This window comes from Lissotriton vulgaris, chromosome 6 (assembly GCF_964263255.1).
Source record: "Lissotriton vulgaris chromosome 6, aLisVul1.2, whole genome shotgun sequence".
NCBI lineage: Eukaryota > Metazoa > Chordata > Amphibia > Caudata > Salamandridae > Lissotriton > Lissotriton vulgaris.
The window spans coordinates 1,451,034,262-1,451,052,911 of NC_141694.1; positions in this window are offsets into that span (position 1 = coordinate 1,451,034,262).

Genomic DNA, 18,650 nt, shown 5'->3' on the forward strand with positions numbered 1-18,650 from the left:
GCAGATTCCATGCTGTGACCCACATGGAAAAAACAAGTGATGGACTGAATGTGGATCAACATGGAAACCATTCTTGGAGGGGTCCAGTATGTTATTTTCCTCCAGATATCCCGTCAAGATGGTATTGCCGTAGACCTCAGAGAGTTTAGTGACCCATGGCAGGAGGGAGACAGGGATGAAGCACTCCAGTTTAGCCGCATCCATGTTAGGTTTTTTAAGCAGGGGAACCACCCTAGTGTCTTTCCATGTACTCGGTACGATAGCGGTAGAGAGAGAAAAGTTGATCACATGGCTCAGTTGGGGAATGGGCACAGGTAGAATTTTCATCACATAGGCCGGCTTAAGAGGATCGGACGGCGAGCCAGACTTGACTTTGCTGCATAACGCAGACAAAATCTCTTGAAAAGCAGTCAGAGTGTAAGGCGTAGGGGAACAAACTGCAAGGTCTGAACCAGGCACACCCTGAGGGAAGGAACTATAAATCTTCTCCACCTACTCAACAAAGAAGGAGACCAGAGTATCACATTGCTCATCAGATGAAATCGGAGTGACAATCAGGGCGGTGGATGATTTCAGCTCTGTCAGTATCGAAAAAATACTTTTGGATTTTATTTATTTTATTTTTTAAAGTTTTATAAAGCGCGAACAAGATCCTTACGGATAACAGAGCGCTTTACACACAGAATGGGATAAAAAGGCAAAGGAGTAATAATAATTAAACAAGTCATTTTGTGCAAAGATGAGCAAATGGTTACACAATAGAAACAAGGTAAGGTAGCAACGGTGCATAGGTGATCAAATATACATAGACATTGGAGGAAGAATAATGAGTTACGAGATTTTTTTAGTCAAAATTCAGGTAAATTTAGCTAAGAGGAGAGATTTTACTTCATTTTTGAAGGATGCCGTGGATGAGATAAGACTGATTTCTGGAGGGAGGGCATTCCAGATCCTGGGCGCCATCCCTGAGAAGGAGCGTTTATATGTTTTTTTCTTGTGGAATCTTTGAGGATTCAAAAGAAGATTTTCTGCGCTTCTTGTTGCTCTTGAGCCACCCGAGATTGTCAGTTTCTGAGCGAGGTAGCTGGGGGAGTTGTGGTGTATAGCCTTGTGTGTCATCCTAGCGATTTTCAGGTGTATTCTAGCTTCGTAAGGCAGCCAGTTCAAGGTTTTTACATTGGGAGAGATGTGTGAGCATTTTTTTGAGCCCGTGATTAGCCTGGCTGCAGCATTAATAGAGGCTTTTAATGGTGCGGTTGTCGATATGGGGAGGCCACAGAGGGCAGCACTTCCATAATCCACTCGAGGGATAACTAGGGCTTGGACTTCAGTTCTGAAGTCATTGGGAGGAAGGAAAGGTTTCAGCTTCTGCAATGTGTTAATTTGGAAATTAGCACCCTTTGTTGCATTGCTGATGTGATGATGTATATTGAGATTGCAATCGAGGGTTATGCCTAAAGAGTTCACTGAGTCCACAATAGTAGGTTGAACGTTGAGTGCAGTGAGATGATTAAGCCAGGCCTGAGTGATGCGGACTTTGGTGGGAGGCACTATTAGGAGGAATTCCGTTTTAAGAACGTTAGGTTTGAGGTGATTCTCTGACAGCCAAGTCTGTGTGTTCATAAGAGTTGTATTGAGTAGTTTGATGCCATCAAGGGTGTGTATTTTAAGGTAGATCTGGGTATCATCTGCGTACATGTGAAATTGAACTTTAGATGCTTGAAGTAGTGCGGTGAGTGGTTCTATGACTAGATTGAACAGAGTAGGGGATAGGGAGGATCCTTGTGGGACACCAAGTGTTACAGGAACTGGTGTGGACATAGTATAGTTAATCTTGAATTTCTGAGTCCGGTTATGCAGAAAGGAGGTGAACCACGGAATACTGTCCTTGAAATATCCATTCTGAGATTCAGCAAATCGAGTAAGTTCTCGTGTTTGACCGTATCAAAGGCTGATGAGAGGTCGAGTAGGTCGAGAGGAGGCAAGAACTGTTCTGATCAAGAATTTGAAGCGCGTCATCAATTATGTGTGTCATGGCTGATTCCGTACTGTGGCCTGCTCGGAGGCCTGATTGGTGTGAGTTGAGGAGGTGAAAGTGCTCGATGTGTTTTGTCAGTTGGAGGTGTACACATTTTTCTAGGAGTTTGGCCAAGGTAGGGATATTGGTGATAGGGCGATAGTTGTTCGGCTCGGAGGGGTCCGCTGTGGGTTTCTTTAGTATGGGTGATACCTGTCCCACTTTGAGGGAGTCTGGGATGCATCCTTGTTGAAGTGAGCTATTAATGATTTTGGTCGAGAGCGGGAGAAGCAATAGGATAAAGTCCTTTACGGCATTTGCGGGTAGAGAATCAGTGAGGTGATTGGAAGGCTTCAGTGTACTTAGAATCTTGGCAATAGTTTCTTCCGAGTAAGTTTCGAAGGATGACCACGAAGCATTGTTTTTTAAATCAAGGGGCGCTTTGCTGTGGGGGTTAGAGTAAAAGCTTAGATCAGTGAGGAGATCTTTCCTGATGTTGTCTGTCTTTAAATTAAAGAAAGTAGAGAATACTTTACAGCTCTGCAGTGTACGAGAGGTGTTTAGAAGTCTTTGAGGTCCATCCCTGGATTGAGTTTTGATTAACTTGAACAGTTTTTTTTGGTCGGTTTCTTGCTTGGTCTAGCTGGTGGCTAAAGAAAGCTGCTTTCGAATGTTTGATTTTTCCAAAGTATGCCTTTCTTTTTTTCTTTAGTGTTTTGAGGTGCATAGCTGAAGGGACAGATCTCCAATTGCATTCTGCCAGTCTCATCACTTGTCTATCTTCATTAAGAAACCCGTCGTACCATGGTTTAGAGATTTTAGAGGAAACTTTCTTTAACTGAAGGGGGCAGCTTAGTTGATAATTGAGGTCATCGAATTGAGGTAGTGGTCGGTAAGAACCTGTATGTCAGCAGCGCCAGTAGGGGGTAGGAGAAGATTGTAGCTGGGGGAGGGTAGTGAGTTGGGATTGAGTTTCTTCAAGTCTCTCTTCCAGACCTTTGATCTGGTGGATTGAACCGGGTTAGATTTCACTTTTTCATTGATGAAGAATGTGATAATGTAGTGGTCAGACCAGTCACAGGGTCACTGCTCGATCTCCTCCGCATAATAAGTGGCCCGTACCGGTTGAATAGATCTATGATATTGCTTGATAGCTGTATTGTAGAGCTTCTTTAAGTTAGGGTCATAGCTCCTTCTCCATGCTCTCTCTAGCCTCTTACACGCTTTGCGCAAGTAAGTGAGCTGAGCATTATACCAGGGACTGGATTTGGTACTGCGGCTCTTAGACTATTTTACTGGAATAAGAGAGTCAAGAGCACCAGAGATCCAGTCGGACAATGCTTTATCAGCAAAGTCTGGATCTGCTGGAAGGCTGGGCGTGGAGGAGGAAAGAAGATCATTAAGTTGCGTGACATTAAGTTTATGTCAAGGGCGCCTAAGTGTTGATGTTGATGTTGATGTTGATGTTGAGGTATTTATATAGCGCGCTGTCACTCCAAGGAGCATCCTGGCGCTGCAACTTCATTGCTGATGAGATTGGCAGATTTTAACTGATTGTGAATGTTGTGTATAATCAGACAAGTGTTTTGCACACTGATTCGGCTAGTCCGTAGATCCATGTTTTTAGGGATTTTTTAAAGATCTGTTCTGATGTAATTGAGCGAAGGTGGGCGGGGAGTGTGTTCCAGGCTTTAGCTCCTAAAACTGCCAATGATTTTCCTCCCTTGGTGGCAAGTCTGAACTTAGGGACAGTCATCAGATTGGCAGTGGCTGACCTGAGTTCTCTAGTGGGGTGGTATCTGTGAAACTTGTTGGATAGGTATTTTGGACCACGCTTGTGAAAAGCTCTAAAAGTGATCACAAGGATTTTGAACAGTATGCGCTTCTGAATAGGGAGCCAGTGCAACATGTCCAAGGCGGCCGATGCTGATGATTTTCTGGGCCACCTTAGAACCAGCCGCGCCACCGAATTCTGTACCATCTGTAATTTGTGTAGGGTGGATTTTGCCACCCCTGCATACAGACTGTTACAGTAACCGATTCTTGATGTGACTAATGCAATTGCTACTGTGCGGCGGGCTGATAATGGCAGGAAATAAAAAAAAAATTGGAGACCTTTTATGATATTAAAACAAAAGGCGGCCACTTCTCTAGATTGTTGCTTAAAAGAGAGCATCTCATCAAATTTTATTCCCAGATTTCGAATTGCACTAATGGTGTTTGGTGGGGCTTCCGCATCAGATGGCCAGCAGGTGTGTGGGGAGAAGAAGTTGTTTTTTCCAAATGGTAAGATCTCTGTTTTAGCAGAGTTACATTTGAGATGGTTATCATGCATCCAGCTGAAAGTCGCAGTCAGACACTCTTACAGTACCTGTTCTGCTTTATCTGTATTATCGTCCAGAATCAGGACCAATTGAGTGTCGTCTGCGTATGCTATAGTACTTACATCATAGGAAGCAATGAGTTGATCAGGGGCGCCATATAAAGATTAAACAAAGTAGGGCTCAGGCTTGGGCCCTGTGGCACCCCTGAACCAATCTCCTTCTCCTCCGAGTGGAACTGTCCGAGCATGGTTATCTGTTTTCTATTCAACAGGAAGTTTTTGAACCATTTTAACACGGTGCCCCCTATGCCAGCCCCAACAAGGCGATGTAATAGAATGGCATGGGACACCGTGTCAAATGCTGCAGATAGATCAAGGAGGATTAAAACTGCCCTCCTACCTTGATCTAGTGCAGTTCTTATGGTTTCTGTTGTTGACAGAAGTGCTGATTCTGTGGAATGGTTTGCTCTGAACCCTGCTTGATTTGGATGTAATATATTATTTGCTTCCAGAAATGTTGAGAGTTGTTTATTAACAAGGGTTTCAGCACATTTACATATAGCGGGGAGTTGTGAGATGGGCCGCAGATTTGATAAGACAGAAGGATCATGTAAGGTCTTTTTTTGCAGTGGTTTTACTATTGCAGTCTACCAGGTAGTGGGAACCTCTCCAGATTGGAGTGATGTATTATTAGAACATTGGAATGTTTGGAGCTCCGTTGAAAACAATGGAGTCCTCTGGGCTTATAATGGCTGGTATACGCCTAGAGCTCCAATATTCCAATGTTTCTTTGTTCACAGCTCTGGCTGTGAACAAAGGCTTCAGGGAGCCTGAGGGGATTCCAATCCCCTCACGCTTCCAAAATGCTTTGTATTTTTTTTAGAACATTCTGTCCTCTAGTGGCAGAATGTTCTAATAGCCTTATAGCCCTTCGTAGATGGGCTATACCGCTATTAAAGTCTCTCTCCCTTGTTAAAGGCCCTCGCCTTTGGCTCGGGGCCTTTAACGCTGGAGAGGGCCTTTATTAGCTGGTATAGCCCTCTACGGCGGGCTGTAAGGCTATAATAATGGCATTGATCACGGGGTTCACCTCATCTTTAATTGCGTGAATCAGTGAAGGGGGGCAAGGGTCAAGTGGCGAACTAGATTTAATTTTTGAGATGATTTGTGAGGAGTCTGCAAGATCAATAATAGCGAAGGTGTTCCAGCTGATTGACCCGAGGTTATTATTTTGTACAGTGTTTTCGTCATTTAGAGGAGTTAGAGGAAAATCTTTGGTAAGATTAATGATTTTTTGTTCGAAATAATTTGCAATCTCGTTACAAAAGATATGTGAGGGTGGAATTTCCAGTGATAGGAATTTAGGATTTCGAAAACTTTTAACAATTCGGAAAATTTCCTTTTGATTATTCTGTGAGGCTTCTATCCGATTTGTGAAATAATTAATTTTGGTACGTTTGATTAACACATGATATTTCCGTCTAGCTGTTTTAAAAATTTCCTGGTCGTCGTTGTTATGATGCCTACGCCATTTTCGTTCTAATCTTCGTACTGTTTGCAATGTATCTTTTAATTCACTGGTGAACCAGGGGGCTAAAATTTTCCCTCGTTTGGATTTTGATTTTCTGGCTCCCCCAGAAGTCAATTTCTCCCCTATAGATCTCATCCATCTCTCATAGCTAAGGTTGTCAGTGACAACTTCTCCATGTATCGATAGTTTGTTCTCTTTTACCCAATTCGGTAGATCTGGGTGATCAATAATTTTTGCCCAGCATGGGGTCGGTTTCTCATTTCTCATTATATCTGTTTTTACGACCTTAGTTTCTTCGGTTTTAAGGTTAAATGCGATAAATTTATGGTCAGTCCAAGTTAGGGGCAAGGGAGTGGAAACCTTAAGAGTATTGAGATTGGAGCAAATACAGTCTAGCACATGGCCAGCTGTATGTGTAGGATCAGTCGTAAGTATTGTCAATCCCAACACATGCATAATGTCTTTAAAACACAGCACATTTGGGTCGCTGGTGCTGTCAAGGTGCAGATTTAAATCTCCCAGTAAGGTGAAATTGGCGGCCTTTAACATCAGGCTAGTGAGAACTTCACCCATACTTTCCAGGAAGCGGCTTGCTTGTCCTGGTGGGCGATATATTAATGCTCCGGAGAACATAAAGGAGTCATGAGCCTGTAGGTTGAAGGCTAGACATTCAGCTCCTTTGATGTCGGGCAGTTCCCAAATATTACATTTAAGAGTCTCTCGATGCATAATGGCGATCCCTCCCCCTCTTTGTATGGGTCTGTCTAGTCTCTGTATCCTATAACCAGGTGGCAGTGCGCGTACAATATCTGGGCTTGACCATTCTGCGTTTCTGAGGCACACTACTCATAGGTATAACCCCAGGGAGTGCCATTGTTATGAAGTGGTGATCCGTCCAGCACATCGGGAGGGAGAGTGAACAGTCAGGAGAGTAAGATTAGTGAAAACGGGATCCAACAAATGGGCAGCAGAGTGCGTGGGCCCATGCACCAATTGGACAAGTTGACACGCTGCAAGATCGGCCAAGAAATTGCCCATCCCAGCGTCATGCGGATTATCCAGATGCAGATTCAGATCCCCAAAGATACTGTAGTTTGCTGCTCTCATGGCTACATGCCCTACAACATCAATAAGAGCCATTCTGAACTATTTGGAAGGGCCAGGCAGCCAATAGATCAATAGGCCGGACAGAGTATAATTATCATTAAAAGAAATCCCAAAGTGAGCAGCTTCGCAGTTCGCACCCAGCAAGAGGCTCTGTCACAAAGGAGCAGAGATAAGAAGATTTGAAAATGAATGCAATGCCACCCCCTCTAGACCCTCTGTTAAGCATCTTAATACATAAACCAGGGGGAGCGCCAAGCCAGGTTCTGCCACATTGTCATCAGACAACCACGTCTCTGTTAAAAACAAAGCATCAGGGGCTTCATCCAATACTAGATCGTAAACATCATCATGATGTTTTACTAAGGAGCGACAAGTTAGACTAAGCAATTTTATTTAAGGGCTGCTACAAGGGGCAAAAACTAAGGGGGCAGAGGCCGGGGACAGCCAGGAGTTGAAACCATAATGCAGGCAGCAAAAAGGGCCCTCCAGAAAAGTACATGGAGGATGTCTGCAGGGGCGTACAAACCTCTGAATACCGACAAGATCCGCAATAGAAGGGGCGTGGCTTGGACGCCGGTCGGGATGGCGGCGTGAGCTCGCAGCTCCGCGCGGAATCCCGCTATTTCTCCTGTTTTTCGGGACCCTAGGCGACCCAGAGACGACGCTCCTGCCCTCTGAAGTGTAAGGGGACAGCTGGGCGTAATCGGAGAGTCACTGGGGGACTGCTGGCCCCGAGGAGATCGAGAGAAGAGGCGGCCGAGGTGTAACCCAGGGTGTGAAGAAAATGGCGGCGAGGTGGTCGGACGGTCCCGAACTTCAGCCCTGAGTCCGGCTGTCGCCAAGGAGCTCGTCCGCCTGGCCATTGCTCCTGAGAACGTCGGCGGGGACATCACACTGCCCGGTGCCCGGTGGCCGGCACGGGCCCACGGGCGTACTCGCAGAACGGGTGACCGGATTTGTGACGCAGCGCCCTGACATGGCGGCGATCGGAGGGCCGATGCCCGGGAGCCGCGAGGGGGACTCGGCAACATCGACTCGGCTGAGTGAGAGTCCCTCCCCGGAGCTTGATCAGGAACAGCGGCTGAACCGGCGTTTGGATGCCATCCTTGAGGCGATCACCTCCACCAAGGAGGCATTGCACAATGACATTGCCCAAGTAGCCACGGGCCTGGGGCTGCTACGCGCGGATCACGCGAAGCTGGCGGATCGGGTCAAGGATCATGACCAACTGTTGCTGGACCTGAAGCCATCGGTGGTGACCGCGGAGCACAGGATCACGGACATTTTGGCCCGACTGGACACACTGGAGCGGAGGGCGGAGGATGCCGAAGGCCGCAATAGGCGGAACAACGTGCGGGTCGTAGGCCTGCCGGAACGGATTGAGGGGGAGGATGCGGTGGCCTACATGGAGAACTGGTTCCGCACTGTGGTGGCGCCGGAGGGGCTTACTCCATTTTTCACTCTGGAGCGAGCTCACCGGGTGCCCGCTCGCCCGCCGGGGCTTGGCCGCCCCCCCCGACCGATGGTGGTGCGGCTCCTCCACTACAAGGACCGAGATCTCCTCATCCAGCGGGCCAGGATGTCGGGCCCTTATGAGGTGGAGAACAGCAAGGTAACGATCTTCCCGGATTATACGCAGGCGGTCCAGAAGGACAGGGCATCGTTCCTTGCTGTGAAGAAGGAGCTCAGGGAGGAAGGCATCCAGTACTCCTTGCTCTACCCAGCCAAGCTGCGGATTATCATGGATGGCTCCACACACTTTTTCCAGACTCCGGACGAAGTTTGGCAATGGCTTGAGTCGTATAGAGCGGGGACGGACAGATCACACCAAAGTCGGCGAGACCAACCCAAGCAGCCCCGGGTGCGGCAGTCACAACGCATCAGATCCCGCAACAGGCGCCAGCGGGAGAAACGGGAGGCTCAAATGGCGGCGGAGAAGAGGGATGCACTCGCAGCGACGGCGGCCATTACAGGGTCGCAACAGAACAGTGAACGGGCCGAAACGGACTCGGGTGGGGAAGGCAGCAGAACAGGAGAGGAACTTTCGGAGGCAGAGAGCCAGAAGGGGCCGATAGTGACCCCACAGACTTCGGATGTTGTTTTCTGCGGCTGAGATAGAACTGGGACTAGATCGGGACTTCATGGTAGGGTGATATCCTGTTGCTGGGGGGCGGGTTGCCGGGAGGGGGAGCTGTGTGTTTTGGAGGGGATGAAGTGCGGGACGCGGGCTCCGCTAGCTGGGGTCGGCGGCGACTCACCCCCCTTAGGCCCTTAAGGTCGGCTGTGGTGGAGACCACAGGGTAAGTGTGTGTGAAGTTGGATCAAGGTTTGGATGGGGGCGGCCATTGGGTTCGTGTGCTCTGTCCTGGGGAGTGGGGTTTGGGGAATGTTTCAGTTTTGGGGCTGTTTGGGGGGGGGCAACTGCATTGGGGGGGCCATGGACCGTTGTTATTTGATTCGGACTATACGGAGTTGGAATGGGGACATTACCTAACTTGAAATGCCTAACGTGGAATGTCCGGGGGCTGCGGACTATGGTGAAACGTCACAAAGTACATGCATACCTGGTACGCAGGGGGGTTCAGATTGCTATGCTCCAGGAGACTCATCTCACCAAAAAAGAGTGCGCTGCCTTGCAGAAGAGATGGCGGGGCCAGGTCTTTGGCACCACTTACTCAGCGTATGCCAGGGGGGTCTTGATCTGGGTGAGGGCGGGGATACCCTTTCAAGTGCTGAATCAAGTAGTAGATCCGGATGGCAGGTTTGTAGCGGTGGAGGGGAGGTTATATGGACGGGATGTGGTTTTCTGTTGTGTTTATGCACCGAACACTGACCAAGGCCGATACTTTGATAGCCTCTCGGGGTCCTTGGCCTCTTTCCTGGCGGGTCCGATAGTGCTAGGGGGGTCTTCAACTCGATTACGGATGTTGCACTGGATAGGTCCCATCCCCCCCTAGTAGACTCTCCTGTGCGCAGGCTGGCCGCGCACAGGAAGGACTGGCAAGAACGATGGGGGTTGCTGGATGTCTGGAGGGAGAGGCACAGGGGAACCAGGGATTATTCCTTTTATTCCGCTCTCCATGATCTACATGTCAGGATCGATTCGGTGCTCTGCGGGGGATCCCTAGCCCCATTGATTACCCATGCGGAGTACCTGGCTAGGACTATATCCAATCATAACCCCCTATTGGTGCATATTCAGTGGCAGAGGGAGCGCTCAGTGATACCAACATGGCGGCTTCGGCCGGAGACGCTAGAGGATTCTGTGTTTGACGATGCGGTCCGGCAAGGCATTGATAGTTATTTCGGTGTGAATGAAGGCACGGCTTCGAGTAGATCTACTGAGTGGGATGAAATGAAAGTGGTGGTGAGAGGGGTGTGTTTGGGCAGGTTCTCGAATGCTCGTACGACTGTGCTGAATGACCTAATGAAAGCGGAGGAAACTTTGAGGGACTTGGAGCGCCGCAGGCCAGCTAGGCCAGGTCTACAGGCCCAGTTGTTGGAGGCGAAGGAAGTGGTAGCCGCGGAGACGGAACGTTTGAGATGTTATGACTATAGGCAGTACATTATCAGGGCACACGCAGAAAGGGACAAGGTGGGTACCCTCTTGGCCAGACTAGCTAACCCGGAACTTAGGGGCTGCCCGATTCTCAGCATTAATAATGCGCAGGGAGAGATGGTGTACTCCCAGGCAGCTGTATTGGACCGCTTCAGGGGGTATTATGAGGAACTGTACCGGAGTCAGCTGGGAGTGGGGGTTCAGGACATCGCGGAGTACCTTGGGGAGAGGCCGCTTCCGGTCCTGGACGAGGAAGACGCGAGGGAACTGGGTGGCCCGATCACGCTTACGTAAATTCGGGTGGCCATCAAAAATATGGCCCGTAACAAGACGCCCGGGGTGGACGGACTGCCAATCGAGTTCTATCAACACTATGGGGACATCCTGGCGCCCAGGCTGCTGGCGGTGTACACGGAAGCCTTCGAGAAGGGGGCATTGCCTGGGTCCATGAGGGAGGCCTTGATAGTACCGCTCCTCAAGCCTGGCCGGGATGCCGCGGACGTGAGGTCTTATCGCCCGCTATCCATGCTGACGGTGGACTATAAGATCCTGAGCCGCATCCTAGCCACCAGACTGGCCCCGCATATGACGGGCCTGGTGCACAGGGACCAGGCCGGGTTTATACCCACGAGGAGCACGGCGATGAATATCCGCCGCCTGGTGGGAATAATGGACGCCATCTTGGATGGGGAGGGAGTGCCGGCGGTTCTGTCCGTGGACATCGAGAAGGCCTTCGATAGCTTGGAATGGCCTTTCCTGGATGGAGTGCTGGAGAGGTTTGGCATGGGCGACGGGTTCCGAAGGTGGACAAGGGTCTTATATACATCGGCGACGGCGAGAGTACGATTGGGCGGCCTGGTATCTGCGGCGTACCCGGTGGGCAGGGGAACACGACAGGGATGCTCTCTCTCCCCTCTGTTGTTTGCCCTGGCGATGGAACCCTTGGCGGTCCATGCGAGGTCAGGCGACCGATACGCGGGGATTGTGAGTGATGGGCTATGGCATTATATATCGCTTTATGCGGATGACTTGCTCCTGTACCTAGCTGACACCTCGGGGGCATTGGTTGGAGCGATGGATCTGTTGTCTGAGTTCGGCCGGCTGTCGGGCCTTAAGGTCAATTGGGCGAAGACTTGCGTGTTTCCGCTGAGAGCGGGATCGCCAACCCCTAGCAGCGATTTGGGTGTGGTATGGGAACCCTCTTGCATCACCTACTTGGGTGTCCGCATTTACCACTCGACTGCGGACCTTGTGGAGGGTAACATTGGCCGCTGTGTCCGGGCGCTGCGGGGCAGCTTGTCTTTCTGGTCGACCCTCCCGCTGACAGTCCTGGGCAGGATAGCACTGTTGAAAATGGTGGCGCTCCCCCGCTTCCTCTATTATTTCCGAACGCTGCCTACCTGGATTCCCCAGGGGGTGTTTAGGGAACTGCGGTCAATGATAACTGGCTTTCTATGGGGGCATGGCCGCCGCAGAATAGCCCTGAGCACGCTACTTCGCCCCAAGTTGGAAGGGGGCATGGCCGTGCCCGACCTAGAGCTGTATTATCTAGCGGCGCAGTTGCAGGTCCTTACGCAGAACGTAGCCAGGGTGTTCCGGGGACCGGAGGAGGATCGGGATCGGGGAATACAGCGCCACGTGCTGTCCTACATCATCATGCAGCAGCGGCTCGAGTTACGGGCCCTCACCATGGAAGAGCGGACGCTCCGGCTGTGCTGGCAGAGGAGCCTTCGGAGAGCGAGGGCATCGCGGCCTTATGCCCCGGAGATCCCGCTCGGGATGTTGACGGCATTGCCGCACGGAGGAGATTGGTCCCCGTTGTTGGATTGGGAGGAGGCAGGGTTGCAGGTGGTGGGCGACTTGTACATAGATGGGGCTTTGGCGCCGTTCGAAGTGCTCCGGGACCAGTTCGGACTGCCTGAGGGGGGCTTCCTCCTACATGCGGCAGTTGTGGCTGCCGTACAAAAGCACTGGAAAGAGGGGCTCTTGGAACCCGCGACGACTATGGCGTGCCAATATGTGGTAATGGCGGCTGGCACGTTCAAAGCTGTGACGTGCCTCCATAATAGGATGCTGAACGAAGGGCTGGAACCACTCCACGTGCTCAAAGCTAAATGGGAGGTGAGCGTTGGCCGGCCCATACCGGATACGGCATGGGGCCATATCCTGCGACGCACGTGGAAGGGCACTAGGAACGCGCGCTTTCAGCAGGTCCACTTCTATGTGCTCCATAGGGCCTATTTAAATCCTGAGAAACTACAGCGGTACTTTCGGGTGCCGGATGCCTGTTGCCCCCGGTGTTCGTCCCTAGGGGCGGACATGGACCACTTGTTTTGGGGGTGTCCACAACTGGGGACCTATTGGGCGGAGGTAGGGGAACTCCTGAATGAAGTGACTGACAGGGAGGTAGAATTCGACATGGCGGCGTGCCTATTGCTCTGGTTCCCGCATACTAAGCACACCAAGGTGACAAGTAAATTCATAGACCTGGGTCTGATATTGGCACAGAGGGAAATATCGTGGCACTGGAAGGCCAGGGGAGGTCCCTCACTGCGTAGATGGAAGAATGAGTTGCTGCGGTGGTCTGACTGCGAGAGTGTGCTCCGGATGAAGCAAGCAGTAAAGTTGGGGAATGAGAAGGCACTGGATGCGGCGCGTGCATGGGAGTTAGTGGTACAGGCTTTGCGTGATTCTTTGGTTGAGGATGAGGAAGGCGAGAACTAAGCCGCTGGACACCGCGGGGCGAACACAGAAGTATGGTACTACGCACTGTAGTGGACCCATCCAATTCGATAGGGCGAAGCACACACCTAAGCAGTTGCCAGGGGAGGGGGGGCTTTGGGGGGTTGGTTGTAGGGGGTTTGGGGAGGGCCGGAAGCCATTGGAGGGTTGCTTGTTAGGGCCTTGGACCTATTGGGACGGTGGGCACTGAGTGGAGGGTAGACTGACTGGGTGGAACGACCAGGTGCGAAGGCCCATATAGCCTAGGGCAGGCCCCGGCACGGGCGATTTCATTGATCATCATGGAGATGGCTGACGGGTATGTTGTTGTGGGTGGGGGGGTAAAAGCAGATACACAAAACGACCTACCGCCAGGGTCCCTATGGGACGTACACTGTGGTGTGTTCCTTTTGAGCGATGTGATATGCCGCCCGGCCTCCGGGATGCGGGCTGAATGGCTGTGTACGACTGTGAACTATCATTGGACGGGGGGAGCCCACAAGTGTACTGGCTGTTTAATTGTATCCTGTGGTTTATAACTCTGCAATAAAAATATAATTTAAAAAAAAAGATCCGCAATAGAATAGGTAACCCCATCTCTGTGCGGACCAGCAGCATGTCTGGCGTCTGGCGACGGGCAAGCGAGGACGAGCACAGAAATCTTACTATGCACCATAGAAGTTGTCGCTCTATACACTTCAATAGCTCATATGAAAGTTTAGAGGCTATAGAATGGAGATTACTCAATTCCTCTATGGATGAAGATAAAGGTGTATTTTTACTGGAGTTACTGCACTTCTCATTGTATCATAACTACTTTGCTCGGAAGGAGGATTTTTACCAACAAACAACCGGCACGTCTATGGGATTTCCAGGAGCACCATGGACCGGTTTCTGATTCATAATCCTCATCAGCCAGGCTATCTTGAATCCAGTGGCCAAGTGAGCAAGGGACTCACGTCTGAACTGGGGTGGCTGAGTGAGCTAAAGAATGGTGATGGATTAAACCCAGATCAGTTGACTGGGGGTGAGTGTTTGATTTGTTCAAACGCTCAGTCCATCATCCCCTTTTGTATCGCTTTGTTCGCCCTAAATTTCAGGGTATGCTCAGACGTGAGTCCATTGCTCACTTGGTCACTGGATTCAAGATAGCCTGGCTGATGAGGATTATGAATCCGAAACCGGTCCCAGGATGCTTGTTTCTGGTCCAGGGAAGACATGGCTTGGCAGTTCGGGCTGGACTGTTCCCATGAGACACAGGGTCAGACTGATTTGCATATGGCCATGTCTGAACTGGGGTGGCTGAGTGAGCTAAAGAATAGTGATGGATTAAACCCAGATCAGTTGACTGGGGGTGAGTGTATGATTTGCTCTAATGCTCCGTTCATCATCCCCTTTTGTATCGCTGTGTCATATTTACAAGCACACGTAAAGCCACCCTACGTGGCGGTACGTGTGCTCGTAAATATCGTCCCTTTTCATCAAATATGTCACGTGTTAGGGGCGTGCCATGGGTGTTGCTGTAGGTGTTCCCACCCATGTGCACTGATGCATTTCCAGATTTACGAGCAATCGTAGACCTGGAAAAGTGTCCGAATGCTACGCCACCCCCAGGGTTGGCATAGCGAGGCGCAACGAGGAGAAATGTTTTCATTTCTCCTTGGTTTTTCCTCTTTTAATGTGTTCTGCATTCCACAGCACACATTGGAAGAGGAAATCCCCTCAAGTGATTGTTTTTGTGCAGGAAGGTGCCCCTTCCTGCACAAAAACAATCTCCCTGTGACGCAGGCACCCTTGCACCATGCTGCAAGGGTGCCTGCGCCGACGCCTGGCAGCAGTTTGTGCACCAGCACAGGGAAGAGCATAGAGATGCAACATGTTGTTGTAAATAAGTTGCATTCCTGGGCCTCAAAACTATTGTAGCGTGGCGCAGCAAAATTACTTGTGGCACAGCGCTGCATTAGTATTTCATAAATAAGCCTCTAGGGGGCTGATTTAGACGCCCATTGAGCCGCCGGTACATCACTGTTTCCCATATTTAAAGTGACACACCGTAATAGCATTACACTGAGAACACAGAACACCACAAGTAGCAGGATTCTGGGCAAAGCTAAAGCCCCTGCTAAAAGATAAACATTATTATGCTGAGGGGGGTCCTGCCAGTTCCTGCAATACTTACATGCAAGTAATATAGAGATGGATTGGAAGAAACGTATTGTAATTTAGTATTAAAATAAATGGAGCAATATTTGTTTTAGTTAATACAGAATGTAAAACACTGATGTTTTTCAACCATACCTCTAGATAATGGCAAAAAACTCTGAATAATGTTTCATGTACAATTTGTTTTTTTAATTAGTCATATACCACAAAAGAGTATCAGAGGGTCGAGAGTACACCAGGCAATAAGTTCAGGACAGAGAGGGTGAAAGTGAAATGCTATCTATAGCCATATGACTGGAAAGATAATGAAAAAGGCCAGGTCAAGTACGTGTCTGGTCTCTGGCACCCATCAGTCACCACTCGGAACCGCCCTTCATCATTTGGGGCTCCGAGGACCAACACTGTACATGATCTTGTAATCTAACAGAAAGAAGTGGGCCTTCCTGTTAGTCAGTGTATGTTGGTATAAGAGTGTTGGTGATGTGGCCAATGGGGTAAAAAACCGTGCAGTGTAAGGGAAAAACCAAGAAAAAAAGTGAATAAAATTGGTTTAGGGAGCAAGAATTTTTTTTTTAATAGGGTTAAACTCCCAACACCAATATTAAAAATAGCCAAGACAGGGAAATTATTATAAACTGTCTAGTGGTGGGACGTGGTCGACATGTTTCAGCAAATAGGGCCAATAGCCTTGCTTTCTTCAGGACCTCTTTATTTCGCTACTGCAAACAGAAAAACCCCCCCAAAAAAGTGATAGAAGTGTCATACATAAGGAGAAAAAGGGTACTGGAACTGTAACAATGTGTAAATGTCACCCGGACATCCTAGGTGTGTTGGTTCCAAGTCTTCTCATACAGTCTGCATTGGACTGGTTTTTAAGAAGTAGATACCTCACCCCACCTGGCTGCGGCTCAGGATATTGGTGAAGCACCGCTCTAACCGTCGGTACTCCAACGCGGCATCTGTGCCGTCTTGGGGAGGTGGAATGCAGACTGTATGAGAAGACTTGGAACCAACACACCTAGGATGTCCAGGTGACATTTACACATTGTTACAGTTCCAGTACACTTCTATCACTTTTTTTGGGGGGTTTTTCTGTTTGCAGTAGCGAAATAAAGAGGTCCTGAAGAAAGCAAGGCTATTGGCCCTATTTGCTGAAACATGTCGACCACGTCCCACCACTAGACAGTTTATAATAATTTCCCTGTCTTGGCTATTTTTAATATTGGTGTTGGGAGTTGAACCCTATTAAAAAAAAAATTCTTGCTCCCTAAACCAATTTTATTCACTTTTTTTCTTGGTTTTTCCCTTACACTGCACGGTTTTTTACCCCATTGGCCACATCACCAACACTCTTATACCAACATACACTGACTAACAGGAAGGCCCACTTCTTTCTGTTAGATTACAAGATCATGTACAGTGTTGGTCCTCAGAGCCCCAAATGATGAAGGGCGGTTCCGAGTGGTGACTGATGGGTGCCAGAGACCAGACACGTACTTGACCTGGCCTTTTTCATTATCTTTCCAGTCATATGGCTATAGATAGCATTTCACTTTCACCCTCTCTGTCCTGAACTTATTGCCTGGTGTACTCTCGACCCTCTGATACTCTTTTGTGGTATATGTCTGTTGGGCGTGTATTCAGAGCTGGTCGTTAAAATTGCCCCTGGGTCCCCCACATTGTATGTAGTATAGTTTTTTAATTAGTCAGCCATATTCAATACCCCACAATGATTCAAAAGGGTCGCCACCCAAACTGAGCCCAGGATTCCCAAAGATACACAATACAACTATGTAGGTTAATTTAAAGAAATTAAAGCAGAGAGTAATTTTTAAAGCATTGCTCAAAATGTGTAAAAAACAAAAACAAGCATTTGCAATGCAATAGGTCTCGCATTAGGAAAGTTTGAGCTATTGGTATTGTAAATGACAAATTTTTAATTTATGTTTTGTTTTTGAAAATAGGAGAATTAATAGCTTTGTCATTTACAATGCCAATATTTATAACTTCCTCAAATGTGACCCCTATAGCATTTGTAATGCAATGTGTTTTATTTACGCGACTTACGTGTATTTATATTACAAATAACAATGGCTTTTAATTCTTTTTATAAATAATACTTAAATAAAAGTTATTGTAATTTATAATGGCAATAGCTTAAACTTTTGTAAATAACTTTTGTGAAGATTATGTTCAGTGTATTTTATTGTGACGAAAATCCAAGAATAGAAGTGAAATATTAACATCTTTTTGTTACATTTGTAATAAAGCTTGAAACATTGAGAGAACATATTTGAACCAGTTGTTGTTGAATGGTTGCACAGATTGATGCTGGGGTGGCGCTTAGTGATGTTGTGATGGCGAACGAGTGATGCTGTGGCGTTCAGTGATGCTGTGGTAGCGCATAGTGATGTTGTTGCACCCCTGAATGATGCTCTTGTGGCGCTGAGTGATGCTGTATGCTATGCTATGTTTTGCTATCCTATGTCTTGTTTTGTTTTGTTATGCTATGCTATGTTTTGCTATCCTATGCTTTGATTTGTTATGCTATGCTATGCTGTGTTTTGTTATGCTATGTTTTGTTATGCTATGCTATGTTTTGCTATGCTATGCTTTGTTATGCTCTGCTATGTTTTGTTATAATATGCTATGTTTTGTTATGATATGCTATGTGTTGTTATGATATGCTATGTTTTGTTGTGTTTTATTATGCTATGCTTTGTTTTGCTATGCTATGCTTTGTTTTGTTGTGTTTGGTATGCTATGCTATGTTTTGCTATGCTATTATATGTTTGTTTTGCTATGCTATGTTTTGTTGTGTTTTGCTATGCTTTGTTATGCTATGTGTTGTTGTGTTTTGTTATGCTGTTTTGTTATGTTATGCTAGATTTTGTTATGCTATGCTATGTTTTGGTATGCTATGTTTTGTTTTCCTTTCCTATGCTTTGTTTTGTTATGCTATGCTATGTTTAGTTTTGCTATCCTATGCTTTGTGTTGTTATGCTATGCTATGTTTTGTTATGCTATGCTACGTTTTGTTGTGTTTTGCTATGCTTTTTTATGCTATGCTATGTTGTGTTGTGTTTTATTATGCTATGCTTTGTTTTGCTATACTATGTTTTGTTATGCTATGTTGGTTATGCTATGCTATGTTTTGTTATGCTATGCTATGCTAAGCTTTGTTTTGTTATGGTATGTTGTGTTTTGTTATGCTATGCTATGTTTTGTT